Genomic DNA, 8,610 nt, shown 5'->3' on the forward strand with positions numbered 1-8,610 from the left:
GGAAGTTAAACAGCAAAATCATCTGCACTACTATAAAAAATTAACACTGTGCCTTCATGACGTGCTAAATATATTACAAAGCTTTTAGCTGTTGAGAATCTTTTTATATAAATGAATTGGTTTGACAGAAAGATTTGGGGTTTTTTTCAATGTGAAAAGAAATAGAGTTCACACAAAAAGGTTTGATTTCTAAAGTGCTGCTTTTGCAGCTCTCTGGTATAACAGGAAATGGAGAGGAGGGTTAGCTTATAACATCCTGGGAAATTAGGCACTGCTTAGCATTCAGAAATTACTTCTAACCTAAAACGTAGCTGCTGCAACTTTTGCATTTATTTTCTAAGCCTAAAATTTTTCATTTCCTTGTTTGATAATGAAATCGAGGAATGGCTTCTCTGCTGTCTTGGTACAGCAAAGACAGTTCAGTGGGGGAAAAAATGTGAACTGGAGTCTCCTTTGGCCTATGCCTCAAAGACTTTCCAGTATGAGATCCAGTTCTGATCAAGTTCATCATCTTCAGTGTCTTGATTCATCCTTGATTTTCTTCAGTTTTGTGGGGACTTGTAAAATAATGAGACCTGATTACACTGACGACTCATGAGCACAACATGCTTGAGACCAGACTGATCTGTAGGGCATGGATGAGGTCTTTGCTAAATGAGGAGTATTGCAAGTAAAAGGGGGACATTTATTATTCGGCTTTGAATTTAAAACTTTCAAAAACAAGACTATGATGGCAGGTAGTTCTAGCTAATTTTTTTTAAAGTCACAAATTGGGTAAAAATAGTCCCATGACTCTTCAACAAAGTGGTAGAAAATGCAGGTTTTTCTGTACAACTACACGTTTGTGGGAGACAAGCAGTGTAAAAGATAGAGGAAGTGTCTTTCTGATGGAATCTGCCTCTAACAGTCAGCAATTAAAAATGCTGCATCATTCAGATATAACCTTTCCACATCCTGTCTGGACATGCCCTCTAATCTTAAAACACGTTAGTCATTATATGTAGTAGGTCAGAGGATAATGTTAAACTCTAAATCTGTTTCTTCTTTAATCTTTCTAAACCTTTAATGCCTTCTTTCAAACAGAAAGGATTTTATCAGCCATTCAGTGTCAGAATTTGCAGCAACAGGATGGACAGTTCTTCACACTTTTTACTATAGTCATAAAAAGAAATGTCTGTTACCATTTTTTTCCAATCCAAATGGTTTATTATACCCAATGAGAAAGTGAAAGAGGTATGTTGTGACCTCATTAGAACTACTTGTTATTGCTACCATGAATTGCACATTTCTTAGCACCAGCTTCCTAATGATAGTGTTTCATTAGCAGCTTTCATCTGTGCATCTTTAAGAGGTTTAACGATTTAGTAATAGTGGTACATTAAATTAATTAGTTAAGGCTTATTATATACCTTTGTGAAAGAGCCAACACATTTGTAATCTTAGATAGAAAGAAAAAGTGTCACAGAGACTTTAACACTTATCTCATAAAGCATGTGTGATAAACTCGGATATGGGTGCTTCAGACGACTGACCTAATTTTCATGGATGTTGCATATGTGAAATCTAAACTGACTGATTTAATGAAAGTTAGGGAAGGCTATTCTAAATGATTTGCCCACAGCTGCTCAATGACCCAGATCATTTAACTCTCAGTCCCTTGCTTTAATGATATAGCATGCTTCACTCTTGTGTGAAAAATATGTTTTTCATTGCCATTAAGACCTTTCTGCCACATTGTATCTGATACTACCAGAAAAATTCAATAGTAATTCATATTCACATTCATGGGAGAAAATCTAGCAATGTTTGGATGAAAAAATCCAGTCTACCGTGCTTCACTGGTGAAACTGAATAAAAATAGGGGGTAAATATATTAAAAATTTAAAAAAGCTTAATTGTGGCTTTTCAACACCAGAAGAGACATTGCTGAGAAAGAATGGGCCAGATGGGAGGAAGAAAAAAAAAAGATTTTTGCCAGTCTTTCTCAGTTAAAATATAGGGGAATTTGGCTGAAGTTGTTCCAGTAAAATCTGCTGTAGAATAAAATCACTGCCACTGAAGCTAATGAAAAATATTCTCAGTCTTTCACCAAAGCTAATGAAAAAAACCTCTCACTTAAATCAGGGTGCCCTCTATTTTATCTGCAGTTTTTGCACAGTGTGAGAAGGTTATGAACATAAAGAAAAACAGAACTATGGTCATCAAGAGGTCTGGTAATGACAGGAAAACTGAGTCTCTCTAATGGCAAAAGGTGCAGTGAAATGCTCTTTCAGTTTGGTATATTTTTACTCATTGGACTTCCAAATTCTGTGAGCAAATGGAGTAACTTAAAAATAGGAGTCATATGTTTTGTAATTATTATTGGATTCTTTAAGAAGTTGGGGCTGGGCTATTTCAGGGAAGGGATGATGTGAGATCTTTAAGGATACCTTAATTTTTTTTTTCCTTCTTCTGTAAAAGAAAGGGATGACAAATGATTGTCCCTCTAAGGTCTTGAATATATAGTAGATGACAGAGAGAAGCATGGTTTATATTGGTGGTAGTATAAACCCGGGGCACCTCTGCTCTCTTAATTATTTTGCCTGGATACAGGACAAACTCTCTTACTGCATCTTGTGAGAGGCTTTTCAATAATACGTAATGAATTAACTAGAAGAAGGTTAACAAAACAGTGTGTATCAGCATATAAACCTTTTCCATTAAGCACTAACTGCATGAATTGCCCCCCTTTTTTTTCTTTTAGAGATAAGAATAGATTCATTAAAGTAATTCTAAATATTTTATCACCTTTAATGTACTCGTATAGACAAGACTTTGCAATACACTCTCAGACATAATTCCTAAATGAGCTCTTTCCTTCATAAAATCTCTCATTAATCTGTCTAAAAAAAGACATATGACTGTCTGCTCAATACAAGTGTTGTCAAACCTGTGATATGTTGGTTTATGTGTAATAAAATAATGTAGCCTAGACTATGTAGATAAAAACATTAATGACATAAAATGGTAATTCCTGAAGGTAACTGAAAACCTGCCTTGTTTTCTATGGAGAAATAAGATTCTTGTTTTTTAAGGTGATGAGCACCTCTCATTATTAAAATAAATGGCTATAGAGTGCACTTGTTGCCCTTCTGAATTAGAGGGAAATTCTCCTCCCATGTAGTGACATGGTGGACCTCATCAAAGCCGTTCCAAATTTACTTCTAACTCTAAGGATGTAACTGATGGGCTGTTCCCTTTGGAGTGACTAATCGCTATTTAGATTACAGGTGCTACCTTGATAACTGAAAATTACCTTCTCTTCAATAGGCTTTGTCACATTGTGGTATCTTGTGGAACAAATCACTCGTAACCTACAGAAAAAGAGCATTGTTACGCTGCTTTCTAATGGAACTTGTGACTGAGATGGCTGAAAGGGCTAAACATCTTCAAAAGTAGCATTCAGTTCAGCTAGGAAGACTAGCAGTGGAGATTGTCTCCATGAGGAGTACTTTATATTTCTTCCCAAATGTCTCTGGGGACTCATGGGATATGAAACTCGCTTGGCTCTGAATGTTATTAATGTGTTTTCCCAGGATTGTTTTGGGGGTAAAATAGGGGTCAAAGCAGTTGTTAGGCCTAAATTTCAGAACACTACAAGTATCTGCCCTTCAAAACAAAGTAGTTAAATTAAGTTCCATTCTTCAATTCTAATTCCTTCTCAATAAGCAGGACTGTTTGTTTTTTTTTTTCCCAACCAGTAGCACACCCGTACATCTGCTGTTCTGCCTGTTCATGTTCACCTGATACCCAATTAACAAAATGTTCCATTTGCACACCTACGATACCTGTATCCTTCATGGCGCTGCAGTGTTAAAGTTCACTCTGTGCTCTCCCTAGGTGAAGCTACCAGATCAGTAGGAATCTGATAAATAACTGACTAAGGTCACAGACTGACTTGTTAGTCCACTATGAAACTGGACAAAAGAAAATGATAAGAGAACAAGGTAAACACCACATGTTACACAAGTGGACTGAAGAATTAAGTATTCTTTTTCCAAGAAGTGTGAAACTCAGCTTCACTCTGAGTCCCAGGTAGCTGAAATGGAAATGCAGCTGCAGCCCTTCTCTCCTTCTTTACTGTCTTCCTTATCCACTAAGGGAAGAATGCAGTTCAGTACTTGGTTCTATTACATCATAAACTGGATAACTGAACAGTCTAATGGTCCTCTGGTACTTTGCTAGACATTAAAATTTAAGAATATTACACTTTAATTTAAACTGTGTGCCCTGTAAGCTGTCAACTAAAAATAAAACCAAGGTCAACAGCTTCTGAGAAGCTGTAGGAGTAATGCAGTATTAACTACCCGTTAGTAGTAAAGAACAAAGCAACCTTTATCTAAACCACTCTTTTTGTAAGCACGTAGGGCCGTACATATCTCATATGTATGTGTGCTCTTTCAATCAGCTCTACTAATACAGTTGGTTACATCTTCTATCCAGCAAGTAGTTGCTGATTTGTGACAGACACATGAGGATGCCATGGAGAGAGAACTTTTGGAAGCCCTTTTTCAAAGTGTCCTGGTTATTCACTTTGGGACAGTAATATGATTTCAAGACTCTTGTTCACGGTATAATAGAAAACTTTGCAAAAATCAAAGACAGCTCAGGCTGAATGGAGAATATTCCCAAAGTGCAAGACAGTAGCCAAATGAAAGAGCAACTCCTAGTTCTGGAGAAGTGCTAGGCAGAAGTATGAAATAAATGAGATGGACAGATGGAAGTGTACTAGGGAGAAATAGTGATTTGAATGAAGAAAAATACTTTGCCTTGGAAGAACAGTGAAAGTAGAGAATGTGACCCTATGGCTAAAGTGTTCATCTTTCTGTCAGGTACCTGCATATGGGAATGTAGCATCTTCTATCTCTAGGTGGTTGTTCATAAAGAGGTAAACCTTAAAAAGCTACTGTGGGGAGCTTCACCTTTAAAGGCTGTCTATTCACAATTTCTTTAGTGGCATGTTATAAATCTTTACTTTACATGAATGGTGGTGAAGGAAGAAAAATTTTTCCTGATTTATGGCAGAATCTCCAAGTATTAATGTCTCAGTGATGGGTCTTAGCCTCTCTTGGTGTAAAGATTTTGTTCTGACTAGCAGCATAGCTGATACTAACGAAGTTCCAATTGTGTTTAAAAAAAAAAGCCAAACAAAATAATGAAGCTAGGTTTCATATTGGAAATCCATGCATGGCCAAGTAGAGATAGACCTGAAGGAGGACACTAGGGTTACTGCTTGCTGATCTTGCAATATGTATGATATGGTAGATGGCACTGAGAGAGCTGTGATCTTTGGAATATTCCCATAAGCAGGCTGCAAAGAGTTAGTGAACAATTCCTGGAAGAAGGATGCTTAATCATAATTTGGAAAAAAGTTCTGTTGTTGTTTTACTCCAAGTTTGTAATTTTTCACAATTTCTCCTTTTCCTATATAATTCTAGAGCAAACAGATGTGTTTGTTAATTCACAGAGCATGCATTTAGTTTTCCTGTGTTGTTGCATAAGGCCTTGATCTGCTGTATTTATTTGTACAGAATTAAGGTCTGTTGCATACACTCCTTTATGCTGGAATCACTGAGTTTGCAGAAGGTTTAAAAATAAATAAAAATGCTGTGGTATACTTGAATGTGTGGTAATGGAGCACAATAAAAATAAGTGTATGTACAACACTGCCTGATGCTTCCAGAATAATAGCCAAAGAATCCAAGATGTGTTTTGAAGGGGTAACTGTAGATGTTCTTATAATATGTAGTTTATACATGGATACTGGTAAGTTCCACAAAACAAATTTTTAAAAACTATTTAAATACGTGAAGACATGTCATTGAAAGGGCATTCCCACCTTTAATATCTTTGTGCCAATTATAGTTTTGTATTAAGTCAAATGGGGAATGTTGTGCAGGGAGAAAGACTTCTCACTCAGAATAGCATGTAGTGTGATGTTTGAAATGTGAATGAGTTGAAGTGTTTTCAGGAACATAGGAAGCTTGGAAAAATCAATGTAATAATAGAATTGCAGTGTGTGGAATAGAAGAACGTTTTTCTTGTAGCACTCTGCCTGCTTTAAACTTTTCACAATTATACTTTCAAAGTATCTAAGAATAATGTGAAAGAACTAACAGTAACTTTGTCCACGTTAAGCCTGTCAGGCTGGTTCCATAACTTGTCCAAAGTGAAAGCTTCTCCAATGATACCATACCTGTGAATTCTTGCAGGACCTCTGAATTCAGCCAGAGTTTAGCCAACAGATCATAGGATGTTTTTTCCAGGGTAAACCCAGATCTCCCGTAGGAAATCATCCCAATCTGGCAAGTAACAACTGCACAGCTGGTGTAGTCGTGTCTGTACAGAGCAGCCTAGATTATCCAATTCTTTTTACTGTACAAAAAGCCCTATGGCTAGGATTTCTGTTGAGACAGGTAGGAAAAGCAACAGAGCTATTTCTGTGAGAATGTATTGCTCAAAATAAATCACAATCTTTGATTAAAAACAGGGGTTTATTCTTAGAACTTTATTTCAAGAAAAAAAAACAAACACACACAAAAAAATAGGAAAAAGTCCTGGCAACTTCAGGTTGTTCTATTTTAAAACCTGTTACAAACAGTATATCTTTTTTAGAACAAGTTTTAATACTGATTATTTTTTAAAAAATTTGTGTGTTATAATACCAAGTAAAAAGAAAGTTAAAAAGTTATCTGTTTTGGGCAAAACAAATTCTCTTCAGATAAATGTATTCCTCTTATAATGTTTTGGTTTAGAATCAGAACAAAACCATATTTTGAAATCTCAAAATCTTAGTGAAGTGAAATTCTTGTTGTCCAAACAGCGCTACATTTTAAAATTAGGCATGAGGAAAAATCTGAAAATGTGAAATATGAACAGCATTTGGAGAGGAAGATGGGATACAACTCTTAAGGTAAATGTGAGAAAGAGAGAGGTACTTCTCGGGGAAAAAAAAAGATAATGTTTTCTGCTGACAGCAACTGAAACCTCTTAACAAAAGGCCAAGGCGTTTTTAAATCTTTATATCGATTTGGGACTCTTAGATTTTTTTGGTTTATTTCTAAATGCCATTCAAAGAAATACTTGTTGCAAATGTTTGACAGAAGTGGCTGTTCCAGTGCATTTGAGACTGTGAGTAGTCTCACTATATCAAATAAAATGATGTGTGCTGAAGTGGGTTGTTGCATTTGTGAGACAGTGAAGGCTCTTTTCCTCATAAATTATGAGTAAGCCAAGCATGAAGTTATGTGCCAGGGGCATGTCTGCTCCTTAAAATACTTTTTTCCATAGATTTGTGTTGACATGTTTATAGAACTGAACCGGCAAGTATTTTTGTACTGATTGAAGGAAAATGGAAAAAACCCTTCTTCTGTGTTTTCAAACTTTAAATCAACCTTTTTTTAAAATAAAACTTTTTATCTCAGGGAAGTGATTTGAAAAGCTTACAACATTTTCTTTTTCAAAAATTAAACTTTGGTTTGTGCAGATAGTTTTAGTGGTGTGTTTTGGTTTTTTTTTCAATTTTAGATCTGAACTGGTAATTGTTACCAAATGGAAGCTAATTTGAGCTGTTTTGGTTCATTTATTTGCTTACTGTAACAAAAACTGAAAATAAAAATAATTCAATTAAAAACATTCCCTTGCACCTGGAAGTAGGACAGGAGAGCAGCACACATCTCCCTTCTTAGAATTACTCTTTCCTTCTAAATATTTACGTATTTTATGTAGAAATTCTTAACTCCCAAGAGAAGTAACTTAACTACGTATGCACCATGACATTAGAAGGGCTGATTTAATCTCTAGTTTGGTTCAAGGAGAGAGTAGATTTGCAGGGGAAAAGGCAGCACAGATCTGAGGTGGCTTTAGTGCATTAAGATTTGTGATTGGCAGCTATCAAGAATGTGAAACAGTTTATGTAGTGATCACTTTTCCACAGACTCGGCAAACATGAACCATGCACTTACCCAGTGGTGGGTATCAGTAAGGTAGACTGATGTCTATTTTATAGTCTTATAGCAGGCCATAGAAGACATTCCTTTTTAAAGGGTCTCTTGAGGAAGGAGTCCAAACTGCGTCGTTTTTTCCTTCATTGTGTTTCTTACAGCCACAGCTAGAAGTTATTGCAAAGAAGATAAAGCTCGAAGTTATTACAGCCTGAAGTATTACTGAAGTTACTCCTAGAGAATACTGCCACCATTGGTTCTCATAGCAGCTGGCTTCTGCCTTGCTTACAATAAAAAAGAAGCTCTAATGCACTGGGGAATCAAACCCATTAACTTTTATGAACAACAGTAACTTCTTGAAGTTACCCTCGAACATGATCAGTGAATCTGGGAAGGATTTAACGGATGAGTGAGGAGATAGGCAGGGATCCCCACTTACGCCCACAGCCTCATGAAACAGAATCAGAAGGCCTAATAGGAACTGTTTTATCGGACCTCCATCTCCCCACCTTGAGACCTCTCAATGGCTCACTCACAAAACTCAAACCTCCCTCATCCCGCTTCAGAGCGTTGCTCTGATGTTGCAGCAAAACTTTGCAAAGCAAGATTTCCTCAATAAGGAAGGTAT

The sequence above is a fragment of the Nyctibius grandis genome, chromosome 8, assembly GCF_013368605.1.
Source record: "Nyctibius grandis isolate bNycGra1 chromosome 8, bNycGra1.pri, whole genome shotgun sequence".
Classification (NCBI taxonomy): domain Eukaryota; kingdom Metazoa; phylum Chordata; class Aves; order Nyctibiiformes; family Nyctibiidae; genus Nyctibius; species Nyctibius grandis.